Consider the following 16,852-nt stretch of genomic DNA (forward strand, 5'->3'; position numbering starts at 1 on the left):
TACGTATTCTATGGGAAATAAAAATTGTAAAATAATATATAATTCCATAATCTATACGATGTGACAATAATAATGAATACTTCACAATGGTTTACCATTGCAAATGTATTCTGTCTACATTGACCAGTAAAATAGGAACTGGAGTAGAGGAATGAGTGAGAAATTTTCAATACACACATCTCCAAATATATCGATGCCATCTAATAGAAAATGTGATTATGAACTTATATCAATTTCTTTCTTGTTAGTTGTTTCTAAGGAAATCTGTCAAAACTTTCAAGTTCATTTATGATAATCTGCATTAACCAATATTAAAACCTTTCTTCAGTCAACTTAAAATGAATAAAAAATTAAATATTGTTTACAACTCAGAATAAGTTCATCGATAATTCTCATTGGGCATTCAATATTTCTTTGCTTAAAGTTTGAAATTTCTGGCTAGTAAGACACTCGAAATACCTTTTAATATGGATCGGACATCAAGGAGATAAGTTGCTTTGCCCAATGCTTCTTCCCATCCTCTTCACTGCTTTACTTCTAATCTTGGTGACAATTGTTTTGTTTAGGCAAAACTTTCTGTTTTAATTTAATATAACAAGAATTCTCCACTTATATATTTTAATGTTTTTTGTTTTGTTTGGCCCTAAATACTTCCCTTATGCATACAACTGACACATAACCATTTATAAAAATATTAATTAAAAGAAAAACAAAACAAAACAAAACAAAAACAACTTGAGGCTCAACAGGGACGGCAGCTGCAGCAACAGCGACACCACCAGTGGCAGTGGCTGCCTGGGGCAGCCCAGCCCGGCATTCCCAACCCCGCTCTGGCCCACCCGCCGCGGCCCCTAAAGGGTCTCGCCTGCTCCCTCGGAAGCAGCAGCGCGGGAGGGCTCCCACACAGGGCTCGCACGCAGGAGGGCGGCGGCGGCGGCAGCAGCTGCCAGGACCCAGAGCTGCTGTGAATAAAAGCTCAAGTCCGCAATCAAAAATGGCCGCCAATAAAACTACATTGCAAAAGATGGGAAAGAAACAGAATGCCAAGGGTAAGAAAGTGGGGGAAGCAGAGCCTGAGGAGTTTGTGGTGGAGTAAGTGTTGGACCAGCGAGTGGTGAACAGGAAACTGGAATATTTCTTAAAGTGGAAAGGATTTACATATGCTGACAAAACATGAGAACTTGAAGAAAACTTGGATTGTCCAGTTAATTGAAACAATTCTGAATTCTCAGAAGGTTGGGAAAAAAAAAAGATGGAGCCAAGAGAAAGTCTTTGTCTGACAGCGAGTGAGAGGATAGGAAGTCAAAGAAGAAGTGCAAATAGGCTTACAAGGCTCCGGGCTTTGTGAGGGTCCTTGACCCAGAGCGAATCATTAGTGCTATGGACAGCAGTGGAGAGTTCATGCTTCTCATGAAGTGGAAAGATTCCGATGAGGCTGGCTTGGTGCTGGCCAAAGAAGCAAACATGAAATGTCCTCAGATGGTCATCGCCTTTTCTGAGGGGCGACTGATCTGGCACTCCTGTCCTGGAGATGAAGCACAATAATCATTTACGTTGCTTTATTATGTGTATATATATATGTATGTATAAACATATGTGTGTATATATATATATATATATACACATATATATAAATATACACACACATATACACATATATGCACACATACATACACACATATACATCTATACACACACATATATACACATACATACATACATGTGTATATGTATATGAAATATATATATACATAAATACATATGTATATATGTATATCTGTGTGTATATATAATCATCTGGATATCGATTCCATTAGTTGATTTGTTAGCAGTGTGAGCACCATCTACGTCTAATGAGAACTGAGTTGGATAGGTTTTAAAGTAGGTTTTTGTTTTGTTTTGTTTGTTTTTCGTTTGGGCTGGTTTTTAGTTTGTATCAACAGCACTGGTAACTGAACAAGTAAATACAGGTTTTCTGCATTTACTTACCATTTATCACAGAAGAGACCATTTGATGCTATGGAATTATTAACCTCCTCCACAGTAGAGAAAAACTTTTATAAATACTGATTAATACCTTCTGTACTCACTAATCTGAATTCTAAACAATGTTTAACCCCCATGTATACCTAGGGTTAGATGTCTGAGACAATGTTGTGTCCGTGTAAGCTACATTTTACACCTAAAAAATAAAAATAAAATAAAAAAATAAAACTTGGGGCACCATAGCATTTTCACATATTGGAAACATTCTTCTGTTCACGAGTAATTATTTTTATTTTGACTTTATAGAGTTGTACTAGGAATAACGCTTGGATGTTTCAGGGAAAAATGTTTCAATTAAATATAACCAAGAATGTCTAACAATTAGAGTTCTACTGAGGAGAAACTAGTGTGCTTGCTGAGATAGTAAGTGTCCCTTCCCTGAAGGTATCTAAGCAGCAAATAGATATTAGATAAGCATTTCTCAAGATAATTGTGTATTGGATTTGTAATTCAGTTAAAACTAGATTCTAAAACTTACTAATATATTAATTGACAATCAAGCTATCAGTCAATAACAGCTTATGATAAAACATTTCCTCCAACATTCAAATTTTTTTTTAATGCAATTTATTTATTTAACATATTTGGTTTTCAGCATTGATTTTCACAACATTTTGAATTACAAATTTTCTCCCCATTTCTACCCTCCCCCCCTACTCCAAGATGGCTTATATTCTGGTTGCCCTGTTCCCCAGTCAGCCCTCCCCTCTATCACCCCCCTCCCCTCTCATCCCCTTTTCCCTTCCTTTCTTGTAGGGCAAGATAAATTTCTATGCCCCATTGCCTGTGTATCTTATTTTTTAGTTGCATACAAAAACTTTTTTTGTTTTTGAACATCTGATTTTAAAACTTTGAGTTCCAAATTCCCTTCCCTCTTCCCTTCCCACCCACCCTCCCTAACAAGTTGAGCAATTCAACCTAGGCCACACATGTATTATTATGTATAACCCTTCCACAATACTCATGTTGTGAAAGGCTAACTACATTTGGCTCCTTTCCAACCCATCCCGCTTTATTGAATTTTCTCCCTTGACCCTGTCCCCTTTCCAAAGTGTTTGTTTTGATTACCTCCACCCCCATCTGCCCTCCCCTCCATCATACCCCCCTTTTATTTTTTTTATCTTCCTCCCTCTTCTTTCCTGTGGGGTAAGATACCCAACTGAGTATGTATGGTATTCCCCCTCAGGCCAAATCTGATGAGAGCAAGGTTCACTCATTCCCCCCTCACCTGCCCTCTCCCCTCCTCCCATAGAACTGCTTCCTCTTGCCACCTTTATGTGAGATAATCCACCCCATTCTATCTCTCCCTATCTCCCTCTCTCAGTATGTTACTCTCTCATCCCTTGATTTCATGTTATTTCTTTTAGCTATCTTCCCTTCATCCTCAACTCACCCTGTGTCTGCTCTCTCTCTTTTACATATATATATATAAACACACATATATATATACACATACATACACATACATACATATACACATAGATATATACATACATACCCATTCACTTATATATATACATAAACATATACACATATATATATATACATATATACACACACACACACACACATATATATATATATATATATATATATGCATATTCCCTTCAACTACCCTAATACTGAGGTCTCATAAATCATACTCATCATCTTTCCATGTAGGAATGTAAACAAAACAGTTCAACTTTAGTAAGTCCCTTGCAATTTCCGTTTCTTGATTACCTTTTCATGCTTCTCTTGATTCTTGTGTTTGAAAGTCAAATTTTCTATTCAGTTCTGGTCTTTTCACTGAGAAAGCTTGAAAGTCCTCTATTTTATTGAAACTCCATATTTTGCCTTGGAACATGATACTCAGTTTTGCTGGGTAGGTGATTCTAGGTTTTAATCCTAGCTCCATTGACCTCCGGAATATCGCATTCCAAGCCCTTCGATCACTTAATGTAGAAGCTGCCAGATCTTGGGTTATTCTGATTGGGTTTCCACAATACTCAAATTGTTTCTTTCTGGCTGCTTGCAGTATTTTCTCCTTGATCTGGGAGCTCTGGAATTTGGCAACAATATTCCTAGGAGATTTCTTTTTGGGATCTATTTGAGGAGGCGATCGATGGATTCTTTCAATTTCTATTTTGCCCTGTGGCTCTAGAATATCAGGGAAGTTCTCCTTGATAATTTCCTAAAAGATGGTATCTAGGCTCTTTTTTTTGATCCTGGCTTTCAGGTAGCCCAATAATTTTTAAATTATCTCTCCTGGATCTATTTTCCAGGTCAGTGGTTTTTCCAAGGAGATATTTCACATTGTCTTTCATTTTTTCATTCCTCTGGTTCTGTTTTATAATATCCTGATTTCTCATAAAGTCACTAGCTTCCACTTGCTCCAACCTATTTTTTAAAGTAGTATTTTCTTCAGTGGTCTTTTGGACCTCCTTTTCCATTTGGCTAATTCTGCCTTTCAAGGCATTCTTCTCCTCATTGGCTTTTTGGAGCTCTTTTGCCATTTGAGTTAGTCTATTTTTTAAGGTGTTGTTTTCTTCAGTGTATTTTTCAGTATTTTTTTGGGTCTCCTTTAGCAAGTCGTTGACTTGTTTTTCATGGTTTTCTCGCATCCTTCTCATTTCTCTTCCCAATTTTTCCTCTACTTCTCTAACTTGCTTTTCCAAATCCTTTCTGAGCTCTTCCATGGCCTGGGACCAGTTCATGTTTTTCTTGGAGGCTTCTGTTGTAGGCTCTATGACTTTGTTGTCTTCTTTAGGCTGTATGTTTTGGTCTTCTTTGTCACCAAAGAAAGAATCCAAAGTCTGAGACTGAATCTGGGTGTGTTTTCGCTGCCTGGCCATATTCCCAACCAACTAACTTGACCCTTGAGTTTTTCAGTGGGGTATGACTGCTTGTAGACTAACGAGTTCTATATTCTACGTTTGGGGGGGAGGTGCCAGCTTGTCAGAGCCGCACTCCTCCTTCCCCAAGGACCCCCAGTCCAGACTGGACTTAGATCTTCAGCAGGATGTTGCACTCCTGCTCTGATCTGCCACTTAATTCCTCCCAGCAGGTGGGCCTGGAGCCGGAAGTAACAACAGCTGTAGCTGCCCCACCTCCGCTGCCCCTGGGGCTGGAAGCCAAACCGGAACTCCTTCCACTCCAGCAGCTTTTCCCACTAACCTTCTCTGCAGTCTTTTGTGTTTGTGGGTCGAGGGGTCTGGTAACTGCCGCAGCTCACATATTCAGGGCGCTAGGGCCCCCTCCGCCCGGTTTCTGGTCTGGATCGTCCACGCCGCTCAGGCTGGGCTCTGCTCCACTCTGTTCCCAGCTCCCAGCTCCGTGTGGAATAGACCTCACCCAGAGACCATCCAGGCTGTCCTGGGCTGGAGCCCTGCTTCCCTCTGCTGTTCTGTGGGTTCTGCTGTTCTAGAATTGGTTCAGAGCCATTTTTATAGGTTTTTGGAGGGACTCGGGTACGGAGCTCACTCTAGTCCGTGTTTACCAGCCGCCGTCTTGGCCCAACATTCAAATTTTAAAAGGGAGGAGGATAAAGTTGAATCTATGTCATTTCTACTTTCTAAATCTTCAAAAGAGAGAGAGAGAGAGAGAGAGAGAGAGAGAGAGAGAGAGAGAGAAGCATTCCATACCAGTATGAAATCTCTGCTGAGCTACCTCAAACTAGAAAAGTTATTTAGGAATACAGCTTGGAGGAATTTATCCCATCCATCCCAATCCTACTTACAACTGAATGAATGAATTAAGACTTCTCATGATATTTATGGAAGATTTGAAGTCCTTGCCTAAGATATATGCATTCCAAGGAACTGTGCAACATTTCCATATGGGATCATGCTTGGCTACAAGCCATTCACAGAAAACATTAAGGTTTTATACAGACAGAAGAATGTTTTGCATGGAAATGACATAGGCAATTAAAAAATAGTCCAAAAAAACAATTCCCAAGTTACGAGTAAGAACAGTTGTTTTTCTTATATGAAGTCAAAAGAAAGAACAACAAATACAAAACTTTTTGTTCCAAAAGTATAGTGTGATTTTTGAGGTCAGTTGTTTTACTTCTTAGACAGAAATTGCTATACTTTGAAGAATTGCACACTACGTGAGGTAACTTTTTAATTAATAATGGACTGTTTTAAAGTTCAGTATGAGGTAGTTTTATGTCAGTGTTTTGCAGGCTGAAATTGCTAGGAAGATGAAAAATCTAGGGTAATTTCCTGCCACAAGATAGGGGAAAAATTCAATTCCATGTGCCCTTAGTTACCCGAATAGAGTTCTATCTAGCTTGTGGAAGGTCATTTGAACAAGTAACTGACAAAAAGAACAGCATTTATCACTATTAAAACTTATCTTTCTCTATAGAAGATAAATGACCTAAGAATGAACTTTCTTTTGGCCTTTAGGCTGCATATTATTTTCAGTTTCTGAACAGAGCTAAATTTGCTCTTGTGAGAAAATTATGCTTAGTGAAAAAAAAGTATATGTAAATGTCATAAGGGAATTTGTCAGATTCCATAAAGTAACCTTAAACAGAATTATGTAAACCCACAAACTGTGGAGCTTTGCTCAGCACTGATTATTCATTGTTTCTATGACAGATATTCCAGGCTTCTCTTCCTTGTCATATCTCTTGGTTCTGCTTGGTGCATTGATCTGGGGCAGGGAGCATCTGAAGGTTATTCACAGGCCCTTTTCTTGAGACAGAATGATGGTTGCTTGAAAATACAGGTTAGCATTTATAAAGGATTGTAAAGAATTTTGTGTTTTGGTTCTGTGTATGAGGTGGTGATGCAATTTTGTTAGAAGTCAATTTAATTCACTAATTACTCATTTAATGCTTCTTCTCTATAAAGTACAGTACTAGGCACTGGAGATAACAGAGAAAAAGGAAATAATCCTTACATTCAAGAAACTTAAATGCTACTGAGGGGAAACAGCATGTTTAGTGCTCAATCAATACAAAACCTATACCAATTAAATACAAAGTCTGGGGTGCTAGACCCAATAGTTCCAAAGGGAGTGGCAAAGAACAAGGAATGCAACATTTGGAAGTGGCATGTATTATAAGACTTGAAGGGAGCTGGACATTTAAAGAAAGAAAGATGAGTCAATAGACAACTAAAGGAATGTAGCACAATCTATGTAAAAGTGTTCAGTGAAAAACAGAGATAAAAGAGAGTCTATTTTAAAGAAGAAAAATTAAAGGGCATGCAAGGAAGTATTTGAGAGCCAAGGGACCCTGGCATTGAGCTCATTTTCAATTGGTACATTTGGAGAAGGAAGAAACTCCCAAGTTGTCCTATTGGAAAGGTATTTTTGAAAGCAAAACTGTGAGTAGGTTCTGGGATGATGGCAGAGTAGGTCAGGAAATTCCAGTCTCTTAAGATTTCCCCATAAAGAAGACAAAATACTGCCTCACAGCAAACAGAGAGTGCTAAAAATTAACAAGAGTTGGGGCAAATAAGTGGTACTTCTGTGACAATAAGATAGGTTCTGAAAAAATAATACCAGGACCAAGGTTTGCTCCCTGTGACTTGTAAACACCTTCAGACTTATTCTACTAAAACAGAAAGCAGTGAACCCTGGGGATAGCTTGGGTTGTGAGGTAGCTTTGACTCCAGAAACAGGAACCTTCATATCCCAGACAGCATGGGGAGTCAGGAGTCTTAATGGGGATGGGGGTAAGAGTGAGGGAACCTCTGCTAATAAGGGAAGCCAGGTCAAACTGTGCTGCCCAAATGTTGCACTAGGTGAGAAGGACCTAGCATATGGCCAGTGAAGCATGGGGCACTCACAGGAGGATGAAGCTCTTGGTTTTGCATCCTAGCCACAGGGGAGAATTTCAGGAGGATGGGAGGGCAAAGGCACCATCCCCCAAACTCCAGGACTAGCAGTGATTACAGTAAAAGGCTGCTACAAAAAAAATTAGCAGGCAAAGTAGAAAGAAGTCAGCTATGGAAAGTTGCTTTGGGAATAGAGAAGACCAAGGTTCTTTTTCAGAGGAGGATATTCAAGAAAAAAAAAAAAAAAGAATGGTCAGCTGCTGCCCACAAAGAATTTAGAGAATTTTTTTATTTTTTTTATTTTTCTTTTATTTTCAGTTTACCACACACGGTTCTACATAATTTTGGGTTCCAGATTTTCTCCCCTCACTCCCCCCTCCCTCCCCAAGACAGCATGGAATCTCATATAACTACCATTTATAACTTCACATTGAATTAATTTATACACAAGTCAAGTTGTGGAGAAGAATTATGACCAACGGAATGAATCATGAGAAAGAAGAGAAAGAACCAAAAAAAAATCCCCAAAACAAAAACAAAAGAGAAGAAAAAGGCGAGCATGTAGTGTGCCTCAATCTGCATTCAAACTTCACAGTACCTTCTCTGGATGAAGGCAGCATTCTCCACCATGAGTTCCCTGGAGTTGTCCTTGCACCTTGCGTTGCTGAGGAGAGTGAAGCCTGCCAGTGTTGGTACTCAAGGATTCCAAATATCTGTGGTTGTGTACAATGTTCTCCTGGCTCTGCTCTGCTCACTCAGCATTATGTCATGTAGGTTTTTCCAGGTTGTTACGAAGTCTGTATCATCCCCATTTCTTATGGCACAATAGTATTCCATTACCTTCATATACCACAGCTTGTTCAGCCATTCCCCAATTGATGGGCATCCCTTTAATTTCCAGTTCTTGGCTACCACAAAGAGAGCCACTATAAATATCTTTGTACATATGGGTCCCTTTCCCTCTTGTGTGATTTCTGTGGGATACAACCCTAGAAGTGGTATTGCTGGGTCAAAGGGTATGAACATTCCTATGGCTCTTTGGGCGTAGTTCCAAATTACTCTCCAAAATGGCTGGATAATCTCACAACTCCACCAGCAATGTAACAATGTGCCAATTTTCCCACATCCTCTCCACCATTTGTCATCCTCCTGCTTTGTTATTTTAGCCAATCTTACAGGAGAGATGTGGTATCTAAGAGTTGTTTTGATTTGCATTTCTCTAATCAGTAGTGATCCAGAGCATTTCTTCATATGCCTATAGATTGCCTTAATTTCTTCCTCTGAAAACTGCCTGTTCATATCCTTTGACCATTTCTCAATTGGGGAATGGCTTGTATTCCTATATATTTGGCTCAGTTCCCTGTATATTTTAGAAATGAGGCCTTTATTAGAGATAGTAGTTGCAAATATTTTCTCCCAATTTTCTGCTTCCCTCCTAATTTTTGTTGCATTGGCTTTTTTTGTACAAAAACATTTCAATTTAACATAATCAAAATTATCCATTTTGCATTTTGTAATGCTCTGTATCTCTTGTTGGGTCATGAATTCTTTTCTTTTCCATAAATCTGATGAGTAAACTATTCCTACCTCTCCCAAATTACTTATAGTATCAGCTTTTACTCCTAGATCATGAATGCATTTTGACTTTATTCTGGTATATGGTGTAAGATATTGGTCTTTGCCCAGTTTCTGCCCTACCATTTTCCAAATTTCACAATAGTTTTTGTGAAATAGTGAATTCTTAGCCCAGAAGCTGGCCTCTTTGGGTTTATCAAAGAGTAGATTGTTATAGTTGTTGACATCTCCAGCTTGTGTACCTATCCTATTCCACTGATCCGCATCCTTGTTTCTTAGCCAGTACCAGGTATTTTTGATGACTGCTGCTCTGTAGTACAGTTTAATATCTTCTATGGCTAGCCCACCTTCTCTAGCATTTCTTTTCATTAATACCCTAGATATTCTAGACTTCTTGCTTTTCCAGATGAATTTTGTTATTATTTTGTCCAGCTCAGTAAAATAATTTTTGGTAGTTAGATGGGTATGGCACTGAATAGATAGATTAATTTAGGTAAAATTGTCATTTTTATTATATTAGCTCAGCCTAACCATGAGCAACTGATATTTTTCCATGTATTTAGATGTGCCTTTATTCGCGTGAAAAGTGTGTCATAGTTATGTTCATGTAGGCCCTGAGTTTGTCTTGGCAAATAGACTCCTAAATATTTTATAGTGTCTACAGTAACTTTGAATGAAATTTCTCTTTCTATCTCTTGCTGTTGGGCTTTGTCAGTAATGTATAGGAATGCTGAGGATTTATGTGGATTTATTTTATATCTTGCAACTTTGCTAAAGTTGTTTATTATTTCAAGTAGTTTTTTACTTGATTCTCTAGGGTTCTCTAAATAAAACATCATATCATCTGCAAACAGTGATAATTTAGTTTCTTCTTTTCCTATTCTAATTCCTTCAATTTATTTTTCTCCTCTTATTGCTACAGCTAATGTTTCTAGTACCAAATTGAATAATAGGGGAGATAATGGACGTCCTTGTTTCACCCCTGATCTTATTGGGAATGCATCTAGCTTATCCCCATTACAGATAATGCTTGTCGATGGTTTTAGGTAGATACTATTTATAATTAAATACCAAATTAGAAATACTGAAAATCAAAGGAGAGATTAATAAAATTGAAACCAAGAAAACTATTGAATTAATAAATAGAATGCATCTAGCTTATCACAATTACAAATAATGCTTGTCGATCATTTTAGGTAGATGCTATTTATAATTTTGAGGAAATTTCCACTTATTCCTATGCTTTCTAGTGTTTTTAATGGGAATGGGTGTTGTACCTTGCAAAGGCTTTTTCTGCATCTATTAAGATGATCATATGGTTTCTGCTGGTTTTGTTGTTTATATGGTCAATTTTTCTAATAGTTTTCCTAATATTGAACCAGCCTTGCATTCCTGGAATAAATCCTACCTGGTCATAGTGTATTATTCTCATGAATAGTTGCTGCAATCTTTTTGCTAATATTTAATTTAAAATTTTTGCATCAATATTCCTTAGAGAAATTGATCTATAATTTTCTTTCTCTGTATTCACTCTACCTGGTTTGGGTATTATTACCATATTTGTGTCATAACAAGAATTTGGTAGGACTCCTTCTTCACATATTTTCACAAATAGTCTACACAGTATTGGAATTAGTTGTTCTTTAAATGTTTGATATATTTCACATGTAAAACCATCTGGCCCTGGAGATTTTTTTCTAGGGAGTTCATTGATGGTATGCTCAGTTTCTTTTTCTCAGATAGGCTTATTTAAAAATTTTACTTCCTTTTCTGTTAACCTGGGCAGTTTATGTTTTTGTACATATTCATCCATATCTCAAAGGCTGTCAAATTTATGGACATACAGGTGGGCAAAATAATTCCTAATTATTGTTTCGATTTCCTCTTCATTAGAGGTGAACTCACCCTTTTCATTTTTGATACTGGTAATTTGATTTTCTTCTTTCTTTTTTTTAATCAATTTAGCCAAAGGTTTATCAATTTAATTGTTTTTGTCATAAAACCAGATCTTTGTTTTATTTATTAATTCAATAGTTTTCTTGGTTTCAATTTTATTAATTTCTCCTTTGATTTTTAGTATTTCTAATTTGGTATTTAATTGGGGGTTTTCAATTTGCTCTTTTTCTAGCTTTTTCAGCTGTATGCCCAGATGATTGAAATCCTTTTTCTCTATATTATTCATGTAAGCATTTAGGGATATAAAACTTCCCCTAAGAACTGCTTTTGCTGCATCCCATAAGTTTTGGTATGTTGTTTCATTATTGTCATTCTCTTGAATGAAGTTATTAATTGTTTCTCTGATATGTTCTTTTGCCCACTGATTCTTTAGAATTAGATTATTTAGTTTCCAATTAGTTTTTACCTTTTTGTTCCCTCGTTCTTTATTAAAAATGATTCTTATTGCATCATGATCTGAAAAGGATGATTCGGCTACTTCTGCCTTTCTGCACTGGATTGTGAGGTTTTTATGCCCTAGTACATGGTCAATTTTTGAGTATGTGTTATGTACCACTGAGAAGAAAGTATATTTCTTTTTATCCCCATTCAGTTTTCTCCAGAGGTCTATCATATGTGACTTTTCTAAAATTCTGTTTACCTCCTTAACTTTTTTTCTTATTTATTTTGAGTTTAGATTTATCAAGTTCAAAGATGGGGAGGTTGAGGTCTCCCAATATTATAGTTTTGCTCTGTATTTCTTCCTGTAACTCCCTTAACCTCTCCTCTAAGAATTTGTATGCCTTACCACTTGGTGCATATATGTTAGGTAATGATATTGCCTCATTGTTTATGGTGACTTTTAACAGGATATAATGTCCTTCCTTGTCTCTTTTAATTAAATCTATCTTTACATTTGCTTTGTCTGAGATTAAGATTGCTACACCTGCTTTTTTTACTTTAGCTGAGGAACAATATATTTTACTCCAGCCTTTTACCTTTACCCTATGTGTATCCCCCTATTTCAAATGCGTTTCTTGTAAACAGCATATTGTAGGATTATGGTTTGTAATCCATTCTGCTATCTGCTTCTGTTTTATGAGAGTGTTCATCCCCTTAATGTTCAGAGTTATGATTTCTATCTGTGTCTTTTTCTCCAACCTATTTCCCCGTGTTTATACTTTTATTTCTCTCTTTCCCCTTCTCCTCCTCAACAAAATTTGCTTTTAACTGCCGCCTTCCTCAGTTTACCCTCCCTCTTTATTTCCCTCCCTTATTCTTCCCACTTCACACTTGTTACTTCTCCCCTCCCTTCAGACCATCCACCTCCCTTTTTCCCCCCTTCCCCTCTTACTTCCCGTAGGACAAGTTAGATTTCTAAACTTATCGGGGTATGTTATTCCCTTCTTGAACTATATCAGATGAGAGTAAAGCTCAAATACTGCTCTTCTCCCTCCCTTCTTTCCCTCTACTAAAATATCTTTTTGTGCCACTTCATTTTGTGTAATTTACCCTTTTCTACCACCTCCTTACCGCTTCTCTCATAGCCCTCCCTTTAAATCTCTTACTTAAATTTTTTTATCTTTACATCAGTTAATTTATACAGGCATTCACAACCTATATATATCCCTTTCAATTGTCATAATAGCTGTACTATTCTCAAGACTGACATATATATGTGTATATATATATATATATATATATATATATATATATATATATATATATATATATAAAACATACCTAATATGATATAATGCCACATAAAGATGCAAACAACCTGCCCTTATTGGTTTATAAGTTTTGTGGGGATTTTACCTCTGGTTACCTTTTTATGTCTCTCTTGAGGTTTGTATTTGGAGATCAAATTTTCCATTGAGTTCTGGCCTTTTCATCAGGAAGGTCTGGAATTCCCTTATTTCATTAAATGTCCATCTCCTTGTCTGAAAACTTATGCTTAGTTTTGCTGGGTAGTTGATCCTTGCTTGTAGTCCCAGCTCCTTTGCCCTTCGGAATATCATATTCCAATTTCTCCTGTCTTTTAATGTGGAAGCTGAGAGATCCTGCGTGATCCTGACTGTAGTTCCACGATATGTGAATTTCTTCTTTTTGGCTTCTTGCAATATTTTCTCCTTGAGTTTATAGTTCTGAAATTTGGCTATAATATTTCTTGGTGTTTTCAGTTTGGGATCTCTTTCAGGGGGTGATCGGTGAATTCTTTCAATGATTATTTTGTTCTCAGGTTCTAGTACCTCTGGGCAGTTGTCTTTGATAATTTCTTCAAAGATACTGTCAAGGCTCCTTTTTTCATAGTGGATTTCCGGTAGACCAATAACTCTTAAGTTGTCTCTCCTGGATGTATTTTCCAGGTCAGTTGTTTTCCCAATCAGGTATTTCACATTTCTTTTCTATTTTTTCATTCTTAACGTTTTACTTTACTTCCTCTTGATGCATCATAGATTTATTTTCTTCCACTTGCTCAATTCTAATTTTTAATGAGTTAGTGTTTTCATTTTACTTTTGAGTCTCCTTTTCCAATTGGTTGATTTTACCTCTCAGGGTGTCATTTTCTCTCTTTAGAGTCTGTATCTCCATAGCCATTTTACCAATCTTATTCTTTAGGGACTTGATTTCGTCTTCATTTAGCTCCCTAATTTGGTTTTCAAAATCCTCCTTTAGCTCTTCCAGCAATGCTTTTTGGGCTGGAGACCATTTCACATTACCTTTTGAGGTGTCAGACACATCTATAGTGTCATTGCTTCCCTCTTCCATATTGGTATTTTGATCCTGCCTGTCTCCATAAAAAGAATCTATTGTCCTCGGTCTTTTTGTGTTCTTCTTCATGTTTGTTGTTTTGCCTTTTCCTGGCTTTACAACAAATTTCTGCCTGTGGGGCTCAGGACTCTCTGTCCCAGCTTTCTTATTCTGGGGATTGTAAGTCTAGAATTATAGCCTTCAGTTTCCTGAGGTGTGGGGGAGGGGGCTGGCTCCCTGGCGTCTCACTCCCTGTGGGTGCTCTCCAGCACTTGCTTTTCAGCAATGGTCTCAGCTGTTTGTTGTTTGAGCTGATCTCTGACTGTTCTCCTGGGGGAGCAAGATTACATCTCGGCTCCTGGTGTTGACCCCTGCCGACTCTGCCCCTTTGGGACTAATGAACTTCTACCATTTGACCACTGAAGCCCCACTTCTTTCTCCTCTGTTACAGCTTTCATTTTTTTTTTCCCGAGGAATTCTCTGGGGGAGGGGAGTAGGGATTAGAGCTGTATACCTGGCCATTATGTCTCCCGGAAGTTCAAGAATCTGAGTTTCTGGGCTGTAGGCCTCAGGAGTTGGTATTTCCTGGCCGATGGTGTTGTGCTGCCTCTCTTCGCTTCCACAGACTGCCATCCTGTGTTGGGAGGCCTGTGGATCTCTGCTGGTTTCGGGTGCCCAGCTTTCTCCCAACCTGTCTCCCACATGGATTTCCCGGCTGGCCTCTTCCGCTGAGGTCTGGAGCAGCTCCGCACACAGAGCACTCTCCAAGCCTACAGATTCATGCCTTCGGCCTTTCAGACTCTCCTGGCTGAGAAATTTGCCACATGCAGACTGCTCACAGTTTCTGACTCTCTCAAATCTGCTCAAATTCACTTTTTTATGGGAATCTGAGAGACCCTGTGAGAGAGCTCCAGTAAGACACTGCCTTCATGTGGCCATCTTTATAGAACTTATTTTAAAAACAAATGAGATTGAAGAAAAATCTCAATAAAATAACAAAAGAAATGATTAGTGAAAATTGTGCTGAAGTGTTAGAACAAGACGGGAAGTGGAAATGAAAAAAAAACATCCACTGATCTCTAATGGAAAGAGATCTTACAAGTAAAACCTATAGGAATATCATAGTTGAATTCTTAAACTCCCAGGTGAAGGACAAAATATTATGAGCAATAAGAAAAAAAAATCAAATATGGCAGAGCCACAATGAGAATCAGCTAAGACTTAGTAGTGGTGTCACTAAAGGACCACATGTTTTGGAATGTTATATATGGAAGATCAAATGAACTGGGTTTAAGCCTGAAAATATCATAACCAGAAAAGTTAAGCATAATGCTTAATGGGAAAAAAGGATATTCAATGAATTGCCAGACTTTCAGGATCTTGTTGCAAAACAAAACAAAATTTTGAACTCAATAAAAAAAAATGACATACAAGATGCAACACAAATATAAGGTAAACATGAAAGATTAATCACAAGGGACTCAGGAAAAAAACTGCTTATTTTTTTATATGATGAAACGTAAATCATATGCCTGTTATTAATAATTGGGTAGTTTGCAAGAAAGATTGGAGTAGAAATGAATATTATGTCCTAATAAAATTAAACCATCCGGGAAAGGGTAAAAAGTGTAATTATCTTATACAAATGAAGTGCAAGAGGAAGAATGGACACAGGAGAACAAAATGGGGGAGTAGAGCTAGTAGTTCTGGCACTCTACTTTCATCAGAAATGGATTAAAGAGGAAACAAAACATTTATATTTAGAAAGATATAAAAGTCTTCTAAATTTATAAAGAAATAAGAGAGTGATGGAAGAGGATAAAGGGGGTATAGGAAGTCTTTAACAGGAATGGGAGGGTAAGGAAGGAATCTTTGGAGAGTGGTAGGTTAAATAATAGGAGGGCAAGGCAGCAGGTAGAACTAAAGTCAAACAGTCAGGAGAAATAGGAAATAAGAGATGCACATAAATATTAAATGAAGATCAGGAGCACAATTTGTTAGGAAAAAACAGGGATAGTATTCATAATGTGAAAGTTAAATAAAATATATTTAGTCAAAATAGAAAAATAAGGAAACAACATCAAATATCAGTCAAATTAATCAATATTCTTTTAGACTATTTAACTAGAGAGTTTAAGGTTGGAATATTGATGTGGTGTAGTAAATTATGAGTTTATGGAGTTAGAAAAATATGGAAAGACTTGGACTTATGAAGGAAGATGTTTTCCACCTTCAGAGAAACGGAGAACAAACAAGTAAGTATAATACAGTCTTACATAAATGCATGTGAATATATGTGTCTATATATATATATGAGTATGATTATAGGTATCAAAGTATATGTATGTGTAAAGTATATGTATTTGTGTGTTTATATGTGTGTGTGTATATATCTATATATATCTATATATATATATATATATATATATATATATATGCATGTTTGTATGTAGCCTTGACTAATTCTCACCTCCTTAGGGGACAACGGGAGGAAGGGGAAAACAAGAATAAAACAAAAAAAAAGCACAGCAGAGAAGAAAAGAAAACCTAAAGAAGCAATGAAAAGATGTACAGCTCTGAGCACGATGCATAGTACATCTCATATAGGCTTTCTTAAAATGGAAATTTATTGCTCCATATTTTGAATCTTTTCATGTTCTTCTGTGCGCGTGGCATTTTTTTTCTTTTTTTTGTATTTAAGTTTTAATATATAAGTGTAAAATATGTTTCTTTTCTTTCTTACTGTGTACAATATCCAATTCCACAAG

At 37.1% G+C, this 16,852-nt stretch overlaps 1 pseudogene; it reads left to right on the top strand.

Moving 5' to 3' along the window:
• The first annotated feature begins 994 nt into the window (after positions 1-994).
• Positions 995-1,545, top strand: LOC118848915 (annotated as a pseudogene).
• The last annotated feature ends 15,307 nt before the right edge of the window (positions 1,546-16,852 follow it).

Source organism: Trichosurus vulpecula, chromosome 4 (assembly GCF_011100635.1).
Source record: "Trichosurus vulpecula isolate mTriVul1 chromosome 4, mTriVul1.pri, whole genome shotgun sequence".
Classification (NCBI taxonomy): domain Eukaryota; kingdom Metazoa; phylum Chordata; class Mammalia; order Diprotodontia; family Phalangeridae; genus Trichosurus; species Trichosurus vulpecula.